The sequence below is a fragment of the Haemorhous mexicanus genome, chromosome 24 (genome assembly GCF_027477595.1).
Source record: "Haemorhous mexicanus isolate bHaeMex1 chromosome 24, bHaeMex1.pri, whole genome shotgun sequence".
Taxonomy (NCBI): Eukaryota; Metazoa; Chordata; class Aves; order Passeriformes; family Fringillidae; genus Haemorhous; species Haemorhous mexicanus.
In genome coordinates this window covers 2,107,321-2,126,440 of record NC_082364.1, presented here as the reverse complement: position 1 = coordinate 2,126,440, position 19,120 = coordinate 2,107,321, and the positions used below count along the sequence as shown (strand labels likewise).

Genomic DNA, 19,120 nt, shown 5'->3' with positions numbered 1-19,120 from the left:
GAAGGGAATTCATTCTCCTGGAGGATAGATCAATGTGGTAGTGCTGGTCCTGACCAGAGGGAGCTCTTTGGGGGCATGGCTGTGGTCAGGTTAAGATCTGTGCTCTCTTTTGTGCATTTTTGTTATTTGTCCTGCTGCTGTTACAAGTTCATTTTCTTACCTCATTGCTGTTTCCAGTAAATTGTTCCTATCCCAACCCATCTTTGCCTTTTGTGCCTCCAATCTTTTCTCTACAGGGGGCAGGAGAAGAGAAGCAAGTGAGCTGCATGGAGTTTTGGAGACTTGGGGAGGGGGCACTAACTTGGGGAATGCTGGTATTAAATAACAACAACCAATTTCTCTGCCACTGCAAACAGCACAAAGTGCAAACCAGACCAATGCCAGTGCAAGACCCACCTGCAACCTCAACCCTGCCAGCAGTCCTGGCACAGATCCCACCACAAACCAAGGACTTGCTGCAGTCCATGAACACCCATCATCAATACTGCAATTCCCCATTATTTAGATTTCAATTTAATGCCTTCCTGGGGTGTTTGTCTTACAATTCAAATCTCACAGGTTTTATGCAAATCTCCCAAACCCCCCACGAGTAAACATGGACATATACCTGCTTTTTGGAGGACTTGCTAAAAACAGCAGAGTGAACCCACCTGCAGAAACACAGGTGAGGTGTGAGTGGCAGAATGCAAAGACTTCCCTGACTGGGAAAGTCAGGAAAACAGCAATACCACAGTACCCCCAATAAAATCCTCCCTTAAATCTGCCTCATTTCTTGCTGTATCCTGCTATCACACTTGGAAATGTTCCCCCTGGGAGGGGGAAAAGCTCCCTCTGGAGCCCCATTAGGCAGATAAACCAGAGTTCTTGGCTGGCTGAGTTTTCATTTCACATCCCTCTCTTGCAGCTCTCTGGCCCCTCCCGGTCTTGCTTCCCCCCCAAATTTCCTATGTAAAATGTAAAATTCCCTATGAAAAATGACTCTGTGGACCAGAAAACAAAAATAAGGTTTCCCTTGAGGCCTGTCAGCTTTCTGGCACCTACAGGGAGCTGTCCCTATCCAAACCCCAAGCCAAGGCACTGAAGATTGAGATGGGAACACCTTGATTAATGACCACAATTGAAACATTTTTCATTTGCCCATTTGAAAGCAATTTTTGGGCCAAATTTCCAGCCTCAGTGATGAAAGAGAAGTTTGAAATAGGACATGGTGATTTAGAGGGAGTTACAATGGATTTCAAACTCCTTTAGTAATGCTTAATAAGACTGTCTTCTCCATTTACTCCAAATGGGAGTAAATCTCAGCCTGGTCTGAACTCAACAGGATGAGGAAATTGGGATCAAAAAAGGACTGGAAAGTGTTCATGGGGTGAGACAGATGGGCTAAATTTTTTTTCACAGCTTTTTTTGCACAAAAAAGGTATGGCCTGGCCTCAGAGGTGCATCCTGTGGTCATAGGGGCTTCAGGAGGAGGAAAGCTGAAATAGTTTGGTGCATGAAAACTGCAGGGACTAACACAGTGCAGAAAGCCAAGGGAAACCAAGTTGTTTTCTCAGAAGCCTTCAGGTAATTTCTGTCATTAACCACTTAGAGTGAAGCCAGCCCAGTGTTCCAGAAGATAATTAAATGGACACCCACCACCATCACACCCCCTGTGCCTTTCAAGGAAGGTGTCTGGACCCTGTTGGCACAATTTGCTGAGCAGTTCTGGTTTGGTCTCCTTGCTGGAGGTGCTTCCAGCACTTTGTGTCCTCCACAGCCACAGATCCTCCAAAGAGAACGACCCAACCCACACAAAACACATGGCAGGGCACAGAGTACTTTTGATGCCTTGAGATTTTAGCCTTTTTATTTTCCAAATCCTGTGCTGCAGTAGTGCATAACTCTAACTCCATATGAAGTGTCAGCTCCTGTCTTCACATCTTGGTCAGACAAAACAATTCCTCTGGGCCTGGAACCCAAGGACACCCAACAGCCTCAGGCCCAGAAAATTATAAATAAAAATAAACTGGGGAGGAGCAAACTGGGGGATGGGACTTCATTGCCCAAGACTGTAATTGGAGAATTAACCCCTGGTATGCAAATGGACCACACTGAAATCTGCCTGAGAAACTGGAGCCCACTGTCCGTGCTGGGTGCAGCCCCTGGGAGGCTCTGACTGCCCCAGGTGTGTCTGTTAAAGGCTTTCAGAAATTCCCACTTTGTTCTCCTAACTCTGTCTGGCCTCTGCTCCAGGCAGCCACTCCAAGGCATCACTTTCACTCACTTTGAAATACAGACTGGAAGGAGGCCACCAAGCAGGGAGGATCCCCCCAAAAGTGCTCATTGTGGTGACCCCAATCCCCCCACACTCACCAGAAAAGTAATTTCAGCTGGAACCCAACCTGTACCTTTATCAGAAAGGGGTAAAATCAGGCTGAGGAGATTTTCATCACTTCCCTCATCGTGTGTTTTTTGGTTTGGCTGAGGCAGGGTCACCAGAAGAATCAAAGGGAGGCCTGGGGGAAATAATCCTGCCCCTGCTGGCTGCTTCTTACTAGAGGGGACTTTCAGAGGAGGCAGGACTCAAAAGAGAAGACTCAAGGAAAAGATGCTCTGCTGGGCCATGGACCAAATGAAGGGTTTGGGATTTTCCCTGAGAAGCCCCAGCTAAATATAACCAGTTTAAAGTGAACCCAGGCACTTTTGCAGAATATTTACCCAAATTGAAGGGGCCGCTCCCATTTTCAGTGACCAAAGATTTCTCTTTGCTCCTGCAGGAGGGAACTTGTAGCCAGCAGGGTTTTATTTTCTGTGTCACTTGCTGGGTGCCCTGGTTTTGGCACGGATCAAGCACATTTGTCACTCTGTCAAGCCCTAATTTTAGTGATCAGGGTTGACTAAAGGACTGTGAAACCCTTGGTTTCATGTATATCTTATTTTAAGCTCTGCATTTTGTTTATTTTTAGTTGGTGACCATTTCTTTGCACCCTACTGCTGGCTGTGCCAAAATTCTGCAGTGATAACAACCTATATTTCAGAGTATTTTCACAAAAATATATATGTGTTTTTCTCCAGGCTGCTTATGTCTTGTAGGGCTCTTAACAATATGTTATCTACACTTGAGCTTTAAAACAAGACTCCCTGCACAGACTGATTCCTTCTTTTAAAAAAAAAAAAGTGTAATTCTGCTCTGAAATGCTCACTGCATTTAGGGAAGGGTTGATACAATTTAAATTATATCAACAGAAAACAGCAGAAATCCCTCCAAATAAACCCCACCAAGGTCATGACTCACCACATCCTGCTCAATTAATACACATAATTGCACAATTAATATACATAATTGCTTAAATAATATAAAGCAAAGCAGCCTTACTGTTAGGGGGTGCTCAGGGAGCCACTGGCCTGGAAGTGTCCTCCCACTGCCCCAAAAACTGGGTAGGGATCACAACCTGGGAAAGCAAAAATGAAATATTTTAACATTGAGAGAAAACTATGAAATAAGAAAGTGAAATATTAAGCAAAGGATGAAGGTCTGCACTAGGAAAGTGCAGTGGCAGTGGAGCCATGGATGGCAAGCCTCTCTTAATGGTTTTTTTCTGGAGGATGATGGGGAAGATAGGAGAAATCAAGGAAAAGGAGGTGGGAATATCCCCTGGAGCTGAAAGCAGGACTGATGTCTGAGCTCGGTCAGGGGTTTTCCCCATCAGGTTTGAACATCCCCCAAAAAGGACAAAAATAACTCAGATTTTTAGAGGTCGAACCGAGATGTGTCCAGCAGACGAAGGCGAGCTCCTCCTTGGTCTGTGCTCAGGAGATGGAGGCCAAGGGGGTCCTGTCCCTCCTTTCCCACTCTTGGTGGGTGCTGAAAGCTCCTCACGGGATCACACTGAGGGTTACTGCTACAATCCAGGTCTGAAAAGGAGAAAAAAGGAAAAAAGGAATGAAACAGTACTGATGGCTGGCTGTGCCCCCATTTCATGCTGGTGGTTGGCATTTCCCTGGGTAATTATAATATTTCCTGGGGAATTATAATAAAATTATAATATTTATTTATTATAAAATATAATATGTTATAATAGTTGGCATTTCCCTGGTTAATTATAATATTTTTATAATATTAAAAACACCTTTTATAATACAGGTGTTTTTGTACTTGGGCTGACACAGAGTGAACTGGGGAACAGCCACCACCTCCAAAAGGGGGGAGCCCCAGCCACTATTGAATGAGGAAAGGCCATCCACATCCTAGAGGTGACTTTGTGGCTGCCAAGAACCTGCCCCTTATGGGACTGGGATTTCTGGGCCCATCTCAGCAGCTCCAGTGGAAAAACAAAGATGGGCTGAGCAAGAACCAGCACAGCCACCCACACTGGGGTGTTTTGTGTTTGACTGCAAAAAAAACGGATTAAAGAGATAAAATTCACCAGATCTCTCCATATAACACTCTAGTGAGCCCCTTAGACCTTCAACATCCATCTGAATGTCCCTCAAGGTCCATCACCCCAGATATCACCCCTGCCTGTAAACATCTCCTGGCATCTCCAGTATATGTCTGATGCATCTACCCTGATATATCTCCTGGTGAAGAGCTCCTCAGTCTCCAGTATGAATCCCTTATTTTAGTTATATACAGTCCCATAAATGTCCCCTGGTACACACAAGCTCTGCCAAGCTGCTCTCAGCCCAGCCCTGATGTATCACCGTGCTACCAACCCCCCCTGGATAGCTCCTCACCCATGCACAGCTGGCAGGGACACCTCAAACAGCAGCTGGCTGGAGCTCCTCACATCTCTGTTACACAGCCAGGACATCCAGCATGGCACACGTCACCTTCAGGGAGCTCCTCAGAGCTCTGACAGGTGTGTCACCTCCAGAGAGCCCCTCAGATTTCAATATGCACCCCAGACACCCACCCTGGTACACAAAACCCATTCAGGGCTCCTCAGATTGCTGGTAAATGTCTAACACAGGCAGATGTATGCACACCTCCACCTTCTGAACTGCTGATGTTATGTACATCTGACATGTGCCACCACCTCCAAAGAGCTCCTCAGATGACGCCTAAAATACACCTGAGATAGCTGCACAGAACCTCCAAAGAGCTCCTCAGGTACAACACACACCTGAGATACCTGCACAGAACCTCTAAAGAGCTCCTCAGGTACAACAGACACCTGAGATACCTGCACAGAACCTCTGGAGAGCTCCTCAGGTACAACATACACCTGAGATACCTGCACAGAACCTCCAAAGAGTTCCTCAGGTACAACATACACCTGAGATACCTGCACAGAACCTCCAAAGAGCTCCTCGGACACAACATGCACCTGAGATACCTGCACAGAACCTCCAAAGAGCTCCTCGGACACAACATGCACCTGAGATACCTGCACAGAACCTCCAAAGAGCTCCTCAGGTACAACAGACACCTGAGATACCTGCACAGAACCTCCAAAGAGCTCCTCAGGTACAACAGACACCTGAGATACCTGCACAGAACCTCTAAAGAGCTCCTCAGGTACAACATACACCTGAGATACCTGCACAGAACCTCCAAAGAGCTCCTCAGGTACAACATACACCTGAGATACCTGCACAGAACCTCTGGAGGGTTCAGATACAACATACACCTGAGATACCTGCACAGAACCTCCAAAGAGCTCCTCAGGTACAACACACACCTGAGATACCTGCACAGAACCTCTGGAGAGCTCCTCAGGTACAACATACACCTGAGATACCTGCACAGAACCTCTGGAGAGCTCCTCAGGTACAACATACACCTGAGATACCTGCACAGAACCTCCAAGGAGCTCCTCAGGTACAACATACACCTGAGATACCTGCACAGAACCTCCAAAGAGCTCCTCAGGTATGACATACACCTGAGATACCTGCACAGAACCTCCAAAGAGCTCCTCAGGTACAACACACACCTGAGATACCTGCACAGAACCTCCAAAGAGCTCCTCAGGTACAACATACACCTGAGATACCTGCACAGAACCTCCAAAGAGCTCCTCAGGTACAACATACACCTGAGATACCTGCACAGAACCTCCAAAGAGCTCCTCAGGTACAACATACACCTGAGATACCTGCACAGAACCTCTGGAGGGTTCAGATACAACATACACCTGAGATACCTGCACAGAACCTCCAAAGAGCTCCTCAGCTACAACATACACCTGAGATACCTCCCAACCTGCACAGAACCTCCAAAGAGCTCCTCAGCTGCCCAAAACACACCTGAGATGCCTCCCAACATGCACAGAACCTCCAATGAGCTCCTCAGCTGCCCAAAACACACCTGAGATGCCTCCCAACATGCACAGAACCTCTGGAGAGCTCCTCAGGTCCCCACCACACACCCCAGGGATGCATCTCTGCTGCACACCACCAGCAGAGAGCCGTGTCAGGTGTGGAGAGGCCAGACAGGAGATCCATGAGAATTGTTTCCCCAGGTTTTATCTCCATCCCAAACCCCTGCAAGAACAGCAGGTGCAGTTTTGTGCCTTCAGGGCAGGTGACCATCATCTCCCCCAGGAACCAAAGGAGCTACATGGGGAATCGTGCATTCCTGGGAAGCTGGCCCATGGTCATTGCCCAAGGAGAGATCTGGAAACAACTGGAACATTTCAGGGCAACACACAGCAGAAACCTCCAAATGTGGAAAATTTGGTGGAAGACACAAAAGGTCAAGGTGCCTCTTGACTTCTCAGGCCAGTGTAGGTCCAACCAAGAGATGCAGAGACCTGATCTGCTCAGAAGGGCCTGAGTCCCAAACTCTTCCACCACAACAGCAGGTGAAATATTAAGGTTATTTATGGTAAAGAATTAATGCTCATGCCTTGGAGGAGCAAGAGTGGGCTGATGCCAAATAGGTATCACAAATTTGGACTTGATTTTCATTGGATTTGTCCTGACATCACGATGGAAAAGCTCATGTTTTGCACCAGTCCTTCATCATACAAAGACTTTTTTCCATCCCACAGGAAAGACTTTTGCTCTGTGAACAAAACATGAGGGCTGGAGGAAAGGGAGCAGAAGTAAGGCTCTGCCAGTGTTAGAAGAGCTCTGACAGACTGGCAGACTGATTTTCACCCTTGGAGGTGGCCAGACCTGAGGCCTTGGGTGCTGCACGCATTTAGGACAAAACCATTGTGCACCTTCTGCAGAAACGACGCCGGTTTTGTCCCCATCACGAGGAGCACAAAGAGCCAGCCCCACCAGGGACATCTCCCTGAACACCCTTGCAGAGAGAGAGAGAAGTCTTTTTGAGCACTTTTAGCAACTTCAAAAGGCATCCTTTGAAGTTTAGCAAAGGCCTTTGAAGTCCTCCCGGTGCGAAGGGGAACGGAGGAGGTGCCTCCTCCAAGATGCTCCACCACAGGCAATGCCAGGCACAGAGGCCCACGGTGTCCCACGGCTGCTCAGGCTTGTGCTCAGCAGCTGCCCCAGGGCCACAAATGAGACACCATTTCTGACAAGTCATCAATCCCACAAATGCCCCAAATCCTGATTTGCTGGCCTGAACAGCATCCAACAGCACATTTGGGAGCCCGGTGTCCTGGGACAGCAGCCTCTACCCCAGCTCAAAAAGCCAAGGGCATCCCTGTTAACAAGTTTTAATGAAGTCTAAGGGAATGCTAATAAAGCTGACATTTAGCAAAAGAAAATTCAGGATTTTTGCAAAAAGGATTTTAAAGCAAGAAGGCTTTTCCCAGCATGTCACTTTGTTTCCTCCAGTGTGAGCAGACCGTGGTGCGTCCAGCCTCATCGTGCCAATGCTGTTTAATTGTGACTATCATCTTTTAATAAATTTAATGCCAACTTCTCTGACTTAGAAGGAAACCACAAATGGTGAAATCCCCAGTAATGCTGGGTTTTGTTGAATTATTTTTATCCCCCACACTATGCCCAACAGCAAGCTCTGCTGGCCCCAAACTCCACAACCCTGGGGACAAGCACAGAAACCCTGCAGGTGTGAAAATCAGTACAAATGCAGAAATCAAAGCTCAAGTTTCAGTTAACCCTTTAAGGAGCTCCAAGGGATGATCATGACTCTCCAAATACCTTGGCAACACCTGCTGCCATCTGCCAGGAGGACTTTTGTGACAAAAACCTTTGGTGTGTTGGGCTTTTCCCCACACAGTGCAGTTTCTCTCCAGCCTCTGGATAAGGGCTGGGGACAGGTGTTGGGGATGCTGAGGCAAAGAAGAATATAATATTTTCATTTCAGAAGTAAACTGGTGATGCACAAACCCTACACATTCTCAGAGAGAGTGAAAGATTTGAGACATGCCCAAATATTTTTGTATTTCTGCAAAAGCAAAGCTGCTTTGAGGCTAAACACAGTTGGGAGAGATGCATCTGTTGGCAGAGGCCTGCTGTAGGGGCTCACATTTACCCAAACGGGGCATGTAGAGAAATACTGGACATCCCCACCCCAGACATGTGCATGTGAACACATCTGGACCCAGGGAACAAAAGCAGCCTCTCTCCACTGTGCTGATAAATAATGGAAAGGCAAAGTGCCCTGCAGAAGCAGCACCATACTGTTCGGCCTCGGGCGAGACGGAGGAAAATTCGGTGCCCATGAGGTCTGGAACAGTGGGATTAATAACACATCAATTTTAATGCAGGGTGGCTTGTGAGGTTTTTTCCCTTTTCCTTTTTTTTTTTTTTTTTCCCCTCCCTGCTTCACAAACAGCAAAGTGAATGTTTGAGCATCTCAGTGGGGGGTTAATGAGGACTCTGATTAGTTATTCAGATTTGCCGGTGCTGCCTACATCCATCCTCGGATGGGGGAGTAGCAGGAAAGGGTTTGCAGAAAAAGCTCTTAAAGATGACCTGCTTGGCTTTCACAGCTCAGGGGATGGAGGTTTTGCGGGGCTCACATTGTAGGGGTCCCCAACCCCAAAATCCTAGTGCCAACTTTGAGATGGAAAAGTTTATTTTCCCATCATTTGTAGGGGATGCTTAGAGCTGCTGCACATTCAGCCATGCCAATTCCTGTAAAGTTTCTGAGGAAAACATTTGGATTTGCGGGATTTTTTTCATGTGAAAAAAAAAAAAATCTTGTGTGCCCTTAATAAAATTTTTGTGCAGTTCTGGTCAGAAGTATAAGACCAAAAATGATGGATGGACAAATGCAAGGACTCATGGATTCATGGATGCAAGGCTGCACAGATGCATGGATGAACACACACGGTGAAAAGTGAAAAGACTCATGGATACATGGAGGCAAGGGTGCAAGAAGGGATGGATCACCCCTTAAGCCACCACTGGGCTGCAAAAATGCAACAACTGCAGCAGCATTTCCTCCAGCTTCCCATAAGAGTCTAACAGTGGTTTATGTCCTTGTGAAAAAGCAATGAGCTCACCTCCTTGCTCCTTGACCCAGAGATATTTTAAGCAGGTTGAGCTCACATCAGTATTTTAAGAAGGTTGAACTGCTGTATTTTGGGGGTTTCTTTCCAGATTTAGGCTTTTGCTCTTCACCTGCATCAAAAAATCAAAAGGGAACCTGAGAAAATAAATGTCAGGTTCCAAAATGATGCCACAAAAGGCCTGAAGGATGGAGCCAGGGAGGTGCTCCATGGCATTGCAAAGGGCCAGTAAAAAAATTCAGGCATTATTTTAGGAGTCACTCTAGGATTTGTTATTTCTTCATCAAGAAGAAAGATGTGAAGGATGAGCAGGAGGGTGAAGGCACTGTCTCAGTGACAAATTCATCCCAACAGTGAGTGTCAACACTGGATTTCCTTTTGGATCTAGAGACCCAGCTGGGTCTTGCTTTGAGCATCCCTCAACCTAGCATCCAGCAGGGGTTCTGAGGGCCTAAACTCTGGTGTTTGTGTCATTTCCCACCACACCTGCCAGGATCTAAGGGGAAAGCCAAACTGAGTTATCCTTCCCATTTCCCACTGAGGCACTCCATCCCAAACAGGCTCTTCCCAGGAACTGCCTCCGTATGCTTTGTCTGGGTTTTAAACGGTGTGTTAATTGTTCTGAATTAACAGCTCCAGCTGGAGAAGCAAACAAGCAATTTGCAACTCAAGATAACACCCAACTTATCTCAAGTGATTTAAGTTGGGATTTTTTTTGGTTTTTGGGGTGTGGGGTTAGTGGTTTTTTTGGGGTTTTGGGGTTTTTTGAGGGGATATAATGCCTTTCTGATTGTGGATGCACTGTCCAGAGTCTGACTACAATCACTTACTGCACCCAATCCATCAGGAGTGGCCATTGGCACATGGTCACAGGGGGAGGTGGGATGGTAGGACAAAGAGAAAAGATGAAAAATCTCTGCATTTCACTTTGCTTTAGAGACAGGAAAAATCAGATATATCCTCATCACTTCTGGGCAAACATCTGACTGCAGAAGAGTTAAGGATTATTTTCTCCCCAGCACCTTTTATTTTCTATTACATCAAATCAGGGAATCCCAGAATGGTTTGGGTTGGAAGGGACCTTAAAACTCATCCTCTTCCAACTCCCTGCCACAGGCAGGGACACCTTCCACTGTCCCAGGTTGGTCTAAATCCCCATCCAGCCTGGCCTTGGACACTTCCAGGGATGGGGAAACCTGTGCCAGGGCCTCACCACCCTTACAGGGAAGAATTTCCATTTACAGCTTGTTTCAAAATATTCAAGCTCTCAAAAAAACCCAACAGCAAACCCTTTCAAGCTTTATCCCTTTGCCTTCTCTCATCTTTTTCCCTTTTGTTTTTTTTTATTTGCTGCTAGACACAGGAAGGGAGAAGGAGAGACCATGATGATTCTTTGTTTACAAGACTGGATCTTCGACATGGATGTATCAATTTTTTTTTTAAATTATCATTTCAGCAATTTAAATCCTTTCTAATCTCACTCAGGGTGTGGGATTCAAGGAGGAAAGTCCACCCCTCTCTCCCCCCACCTTCCATGTCTGGTTTTAAGAGGAGCCAACGGTGCTGGCAGCAAAACAGATTCCACAAGAAAAGATTTCTATGATTATGACCAAGGGTCTGTTGCCAGATTGAGTGGAAGCTGCTCTTGCTACCTGTCCTGGTTCCAGCCAGGAGAGGGTTAATTTCGGCAGTAGCTGGGAGGGGGCTCGGCCAGGACCTGGTTATTCTATACCCCTTTTTGGGGGAGGGGCAGGAAAGGGACTCCCTTCCCAGCCGGAGCAGCTCTGCCTTTAGGTGAACATTTCTGTGTGTGAATCACTCTGGTTTGGTACCCTTTGTTATTAATATTGCTGCTGTTACTGTTTGCTTCCTCATTCTGGTTTCCAGTAAATTGTTCTTACCTCAGCCCTTCTTTCTGATGATTTTTGCCTTTCATGCCTCTAATTCTCCAGAAGGGGAGGAGGAAGGGGATCCAGTGAGTGGCAGGGTGGTTTGCAAAGTCTCAGTAGAAGCACTAAACTGGGGGGACCATTCCTAAACCATGACTCTACCCTAGCCAAGACTGAGCTGGGAGTCAATGTCCCAACGTCCCATCAACCCCCAAATGTCCCAATGTCCATCAAGCCCCGAAAGTTTTCCAAGATTGGGTGCTATCAAATGACTGGGGTCATGGACCTCCAACATGGTCTTCTGCTGAAGTTGGGGCACTTTGTCTCCATTTTGTCTCCTTTCCCCAGAGGAAAAAAGGTCTGACTGTGCCCTGAAGACATGAAGAAGGGACATTAAGATGCAACGATGCATCCTTCTCCAGCAATGGGGGCACCTCCGAATACAGACCCAACTCTGTGGCACTCAGGCAGCCTGGGATGCCCGGATCCCCAGTGCCAGGCTGTGCTACCTGAGGACCTCCTGGCACATGGATAAAGTAACAGGAGAAGCGATAAATCACTTTGGCACCTTCCCTGGGCATGGCAGCCCCTGATAAAGCCCAAACTCAGGGGAGGGAGTGTGACACCGCAGCGTTCCCAGCGCGTTCTGCCGCGCAGATTAATCCTTCTTGATGGAGAATTACAATTAGGGCTTCGTCTTAAGGAGATATCAGCAATCAGATATCTTATCAAATGCCACCTCAATTATTCAAATAATCCCTGGCTCTTAGATTTGGGGGCTGTTTAGGGAAAGCAGTCCGATTAATGTGCTGACACTTCCCCATCACGTCCGACATCCTCAACTTCTCGTCTGATTACGGAATTTGCATTCAATTTAATTTTTTCCATCTGGAGTAAATGAATAATCCGAGTACCTACCCCGGCCTTAATTACATTTGTTAAATTAAAAACCTGGGATGTGAGAAATTTAAATGCATGTAGCTCCATGGCCAGACAAACCTGCATGTTCAACCTGCTGCAGCCCTGCCAGCTCCTGCTCCAATTTCTCTTCCTTCCCCACAGCCAGGCATCAAGGAAATTACAACTAGAAAACAAAAATTCTTTCTAAACGATGAAACAATAGATGATCTTTTGACATTTCCAGCGCTGTTTGCAAGGGAATGAGATAAAATGTAATAAATTCATATACTTCTGTGTGTTTCTTGGCTCCAGCAGCTAAAATTTCCATCTCTTTATGCAGGAGTCCTGGGGAGCAGAAATCCTTGATAATGCCAAACAATTCGACACTTTATTTTCTCTTTACTCCACACCATGCAAAACACAGGCTTCAAGCTGCCAGCTGCTGGGAGTGAAACCAGATGCCACATCCCTTTTCCATATGGAAACAGAAATCTCCCCGTCTGGGGGGGCCGTGTGCTCCCCTCAGCCCCAGCCCTCCCTGACCCCAGGGCTGCTACTGGCACACAGCAAAGGCTCCCTCCAGCAGCAAAAAAACCACTATTTCAATGGTGCAATTGTCATTTTCTACACTCAGCCTGCCTCTGATTCTGGTACCACCAGACCCAGAGGACATCAAAAAAGATTCACCCCAAGCCACCACATTTCCTAATTTTAAAATAAAGAAATAGAGAGGTGCGAGTTAAACTACTGAACTTGATACATTTTTCAAAATAAACTTGGCAGAATCTTGCTGAACTTTCCTTCTTTTGGAGATGATGAAATTTAAAAGGATGGAATTAATAGGTGGACATGAAGTGGTGATAAGAAAAGTGTCCAAATAATTAAAGAATAATTAAGCATTAAATGGGAGATAAAGCATTACCAGCTCAGACCATTTTAGGAGGAATACTTCACAGATTAATTGGAAATGGGAAATGTCAAATAAATAAATTTGGGTGTTGACCTAGATGTCAGCAGCAATGGAAACGTTGAGGAAAGTCTTTTCTCAACACTCACAAAGACTGAATTAAATAACTTCCATGTGAGTGAGTGCAATGACAGCAATCCCCCAGTCTGAGGCTCATGAGACCAGTAATAAAATATGGTTAAAAATATTCAGGGAAAGCCACACTCGGGGAAAGTGAGACAGGTGAGAGCAGAATCAAAAATAGTTTTCCCTTTCCTCCCAGCATGCTTTCAGCTCAGACAACACTTCTGCACTCCCAGGAAGCTGAATTTGACTCCCCAGCCCAAAAAAATCCCTTCAGAGGGGTGTGACAGAGCCTCCCCCAGGCACAGTGGCCATCAGGTCAGGCAACTCAGGTGCAGCCTAATGGACCTGTGGCTCCTCATCCTTCCTGACTTTCCTCTGCTTTGTTGGAGTTAACAGTTGCAGTTCCAGAGAAGAAAACATCATGTTTTAGCAATGAGGTCCCCAGCGAGGCTGTTTAAAAATTAATTAGTGCCATGCAACGTATTAGCCATGAACAGAAATTTTAGCTTTTGTACCTTCTTCATTGCCTTCTACATGGGTGTTATTCCAGCTTTTCCATGGTCCTCCCAGCCAGCCAGGACCTACACAGAGCACATCAAGGGAATTACTGGCTGTGTCTCCTGGAAATACCCAATTCAGCAGCAAACACACACCCCAACGTGATCTCTCTGAAGGTTTTAAATAAATTAGAGCCACATTTGCTGAGTGGCTGGAAGGTTGGGAGCCTGCTCTGCTCACAGAGGTGCCCATCATCCCAAACCAGCAGCTGCCTGTCCAAGGTAGTCCCTGAGCAACGTGGGAGTTGTGGTGTGGAGGAGGCTGTGGGTCATGGCTTCACCCAGGATGGAGGACAGAGGTCCTCCCTCCATGGACAGACATGGGTGGAGATCACCCAGACCTGGAGATGGAGAACCTTCAGGGATGGAGGTCTGCCAACCCCAGATGTATCTGCCAGCCCCAAAGTTGAAGATTTTGCTCCAAACTCAAGGAAGAAGATCCTCATATCCCAAAAATGGAGATACGCTCCCAACTCTGAAGGTGAAGATGCTCAGGGATGGAGCTCCACAAAACACAAGGAAGAATCCACCCAACCCCAAGGCTGGGAATTCCCCCAACCACAAGGAAAGGGATCTCCCAACCCTGCAGATGGAGGTCTCCAAAACCCAAGGATAGAGACCCACAAACTTCAAGGAGTGAGCTCCTAACCCTGAGTATGGGGATCCACCAACCCTGACCATGCAGAGCCTCAGAACCCGAGGACCCTCACAGCCCTGAGGACAGAGATTCTGCAGACCCCGAGGATGGGGAACCCCCACCCAAGAATGGGGAGAGAAATCCCCTCCAGGACAAAGACCCCTGAACCTCAGGATGCAAACCCCACCTCCCCCAGTCCCGTGGAGGGCAAGCACCCCCTGGGACATCGGTGGCTGAAATCTTCACCCCACACTGCACGGAGCAGAACCTGGGGTCATCACCCTGCTCTGGTAATGGCCACCTCCCAAAGGGCAGCCCCAAAGGAGCCAGCACTGTGCTCCTCTGGCAGCGAGAGAGGCAGCAGGGACCAAGGAACCTCGCTGCGTGCACTGCCTTCAGGTGGATCGCGGAGCTGAGGGGAAATTCGCTGGGACATCTGGAATATATTCATTTTATGGCATGTTTCATATCACAGACAGGTACTTTGAAGCAGTTAAGTAGTAGCAGGGCAGCACGTCCCCATGGGTGGGCTGTGGTTTGTGCTTTCAGCCCGAGCTGCACCAGCATGACAAAGGGGCTGGGGAGACAGAGCTGACGTTTTCCAAACACAGCTTTGTGCCTCTGGGGGCAAATCCAGCAAGAAATTAAAACCCAAAAGGCCAAAAAAAAAAAAAAAAGAATAAAAAGAAAAAAAGAAAGAAAACAACCCCCACATCTAAGTGATGTTGATCCCCACATCAGGCTATTAACAGGCCCATCACAAATTGTAAATGACTCAGATAAATTAAATGGCTTAGCAACTGTGAGGAAAGGCCCTTGGAAGATTCATTTGTTTTGCGGAAAAGAAATTATTGGGGAATTTAAAATCTTTTCCAGCAGCTTGACACAGGCACCCTGTCAAGCCCACATATTGCTGCTCATGCAGCACTGGGAGCCAGTCAGCTCTGAAAGAAGTGAGAGAATCAGAGAATGCCAGAATGGTCTGGGTTGGAAGGGATCTTAAAGATTCTCCCAATTCCCTGTGACTGGCAAAGACCCCTCCCACTGTCCCAGGCTGCTCCAAGCCCTGTCCAGCCTGGCCTTGGACACTTCCAAGGATGGGGCAGCCACAGCTGCTCTGTGCCAGGGCCTCAGCACCCTCCCAGGGAACAACTTCTTTCTGATACTAAACCTCCCCTCTGTCAGTTCAGTGCCACTGAAGTGCTCTGTGAGCCCCCAGAAGCAGGGGGAAACAGGAGTGCTCCCTCTGGGGAGCCACTAACGAGGGTACATCTCCTCCTAGAAAAACTATTCAAAGCCTCAGCCAGTGAGGAGGTCTGAAAATGGGATGATTTGACCCAAAACATCTCCATGTAGAGGGAAAGCTGGCAACTGAGCTGCAGGTAAAAAAGAAAGGGGGGACAGTAACACGGGGCCAGAAGTTAGGGTTGCAACCCTGAGTGCAGTGATGCCAAACCTGCCACGATCCCTGAGGCCCAGGGAGCTGCAGGGATTCACCCCCCAAAGCAGGGAGCCACTGCTTTCCTCCCCTGCTAATTCATGAAATTCATGCATTGAACCCCCCTGACTTCAGAGGCAAAGCCCAGCTCCCCATTCACAGCCCTTTTAGCTCATGCAAAATTCAGGGGCTGTTCACCTTCAGATGCTGTTTCGCCAGCAGCAGCAACTCAAAACCCCTTTTAGTGGAAGTTCAGAGGTATAAAAGATGCAAAACACCCCTAAATTATTCACATGGTGTTTCAATCAAAGCCACACTATGGGGTAAAGGGAAGGATCTGGTGACCCTGGGGATGTCTCCCCACCTCTGGATGGAAAACCCTTCTTGTATTTATTGGGGAGAAGTGAATGGGGGAGACAATAAAATAAAAGGGTTTTCTGTGTCCAGAAAGGGCTGGAGAGTGGGGAATGCAAGGAGTATCCATTTTTCAGGTGCATCCAACCAGAGAATCCTGGCTGCATTTGCCCTTTGGCAACACTGAAGCTTTTCCAAACTTTTATAGCACCAGAGGAGTAAAATTCAAGTGGGGCATGGGAAGAGAAATTGCAAACCAAGAAATCCAGCAAGAAAGGACAGAAACAACTAAAAAGAAAAAATAATAAGATGCTAAAAAATTATTATTTTGTATTTCAAGTACAGGAGGTTTTCAAAAAATGAAAAGCCTTGGAAGGTACTTTTTCTTCCATTTTTTCCTCTCTGTTTTGCTTCTTTCTCTTTCATTGAGCATCCAAGTGCTTCTGAGTTGGGATTTCCATTTCCAAAATTTTTGGATTTTTCTTGGGGCAAAACCCCAACAGCCCAATACAAAAAACCCAAGCCCAATCCCAAAAGTAGGACATGGAGCCCTGCTCAATCCAGCCTCAGCTTGGGGCTCACTAATTACCCAGTAATTGTATTTATATGCTGCTGGCACACTCGGAAATGCAGCTCCCAATAACCGAGGTCAGCATCAATATTAATGTCCTGCCTTGACTCTCCATACTCAGGGACCAATGAGAGACAAAAAAAACCATCACAGCAAAGTGAAAAGAGGAGCAGAAAATGAATTTTAGAAGTATTTTTCTGTGTTCAGGCAGGGAGGGAGAGCTTGAGATTGAATAAGGGGAGCAGCAATAAGAGCAAATATAAGTTCCCATCTCTGAGGCATTAATCTTCCAGCAGTGCAAAATTTTTCACCATCCAAACTTTGAGTTTCCCCACAGGTAGGAACAGGCCAGAAAAACTCTTCTCTTCCTGTGATGGGAATAGATTTCTAAAACTCAGGGTCTTCCCCTGACCAGAGTTACTCTTAGACATTCAGATTCAAATATTCACCCCTGCAAAATCCAGTCCTCTTTTGGTTGCTCATGCAAAACCCCAGGCTTTGGGTTGGCTCAGCTGGAAACAGCCTCCTGAGAAGCACTTCTTTTCCAGGGATAGTTTGGGAGCATATCCCCCCAGATCCAATATTCCATTGCATAAAATGTACACAGAATATTTGCAGAAATGTGGCTACTCAGGGCACAGTGAGGGCTGCACACATGTCCCAGCACTACTCCATAATTCGATTAAAAACTGTCTTTTCTTAATAATTTCTAGGCAGAGCCACTTGTCACACCAGGAGCATTAAGGCAGAGTTTAAATGGAGTTAATAAAGTATTAATAGCCTGCAGGAAGGCTGTGATGGATTTGAGCTGCATGTGATCAGTAGTCCTTGGTACAAGTTGTTACTGCCAATGTCCGTGCTCGGGGCACAGCTGAAAAATCAGAGGTCTTCCATGAGAAATGCAGTTCCAGGAAATCAGACATTTCTCATGGAAAGATGCATGTTTTGGGGATTTTTCCCATCAAAATGAAAGCTGGCAGCTGAAGAGCATGCGTGGATATGGCATTTACTCTGTGGAGTGTCAGGTGTGGTATCAACCCACAGCACTGACACATTAATTCATGTTAATTAATACTGAAAGAAAACAAATGGAAGCCATAACGTTCATGCCCAAGAATTCAACATTAAGACATTCCTGGACCATCATTGTGCAATACTTTCTTCCCAATGCAATTTGAGAATTTCCTTATTTTTAGTCAAATTCCAAGCAAGAAAAGGGCAAATTGTGGAAAGAATTCAAAAATAGATGCTCTACTTCCCCCAGGAACTGTGGCTATGAAACCCTTACTGACACATTTTGAGCAGATTTTAAACAACATCAACATTGACCCCTCAGAGAAGGCCCAGCTCTGCACTGATGGCTACAAGAGCAGCAGGTAACACATCAATTAACCCTTCAAAGACCAGCCCTGAGTTAATGACTACACAGGCAATGAGTAAACTGTTGATCCTGCAGAGAAGACCCAGCCCTGCATTGATGACTATGCTGTGCAGAAGCAGGACTCAAGCCAACTGCCTAAAGGCTGCCATAAAAATCAAATGCTACTATTAAGTGATTTCAGATATTGAAAGAAATCTCCAGAGACTAATTATAACCTCGTTTGGCAATTTGGGTGGAAAGCACACTCTGCAGTGGTAGCTTTGGCCATCAATTCTGGTCAAACTTGAGATCTTTCTAAAGAGCCATTGTGTGACCCAGTGGAAATGGCAATTCTTCACATGGAATTTTCCCCAAAGCCTAAATTTCCTCTTTATTCAATATTTCTTAGTTCTAACTTGTGGAAAGAGGCTGCGAGGTCTATTCCAGGAGGAGCAGTCTGTGAGAAAATGTCAGAGGGTAAAAACATCTCAGGGAAGAAAAGTGAGGATTTCCCCTGGAGGGGCTGAGTGGCACCTCCAGAGGACCCAAGCCCAAACCAGGAGGGGTTTGTTTTTCTTTTTTGGGGTGACAAAAGAAGAACCACGAGAAGGAGCAACACCTTCTTCCACCTTCTCCAGCTGCAGAAGGTCACCACCTTTTGGGCATTCAGAAATGCTGTTTCTCCAACCAAAACCCTCACTAGAAGATCTTCCCCACCACTTCCAAGCCAGAGGAGTGAAAGGAGAGCACCTTCCTCCAACCTTTCCACCAGCATCAGATGGAAATCACCACACCCTGCAGATCCCTCCCTGCCTTCCCCTCCCCAATGCCTGCTTTCCCCAGAGGATCCTCCAAGATGTCCAAACCCTGCTCCAAACCGTGACCTGCCAAACGAACAACTGAAATCAAACGAGGAACTGAGTTCATTAAGAAACTGGGAGCTGCTGAAGCACAATCCACTCGCCACACCAGACACAGGGCTCCAAGTCTGCCCCCACTGCTTTCCC

The 19,120-nt window shown here is 46.7% G+C and overlaps 1 protein-coding gene across 5 annotated transcripts in view; it reads right to left on the bottom strand.

Moving 5' to 3' along the window:
* Nucleotides 1–19,120, bottom strand: part of PKNOX2 (PBX/knotted 1 homeobox 2) — a 103,591-nt gene that overhangs the window by 38,412 nt on the left and 46,059 nt on the right. For 2 of the 5 annotated variants that reach the window (XM_059867210.1, XM_059867214.1), the window contains exons 2-4: nt 13,712–13,777; nt 3,744–3,894; nt 3,356–3,431 (exon numbers count right to left, since the gene is read on the bottom strand). The gene's annotated coding sequence lies outside the window, so the exon portion shown is untranslated. Of the gene's footprint in view, nt 1–160; nt 216–3,355; nt 3,432–3,743; nt 3,895–13,711; nt 13,778–19,120 lie in introns of those variants that run through there. The other 3 variants (XM_059867211.1, XM_059867212.1, XM_059867213.1) reach the window with 2 other exon arrangements.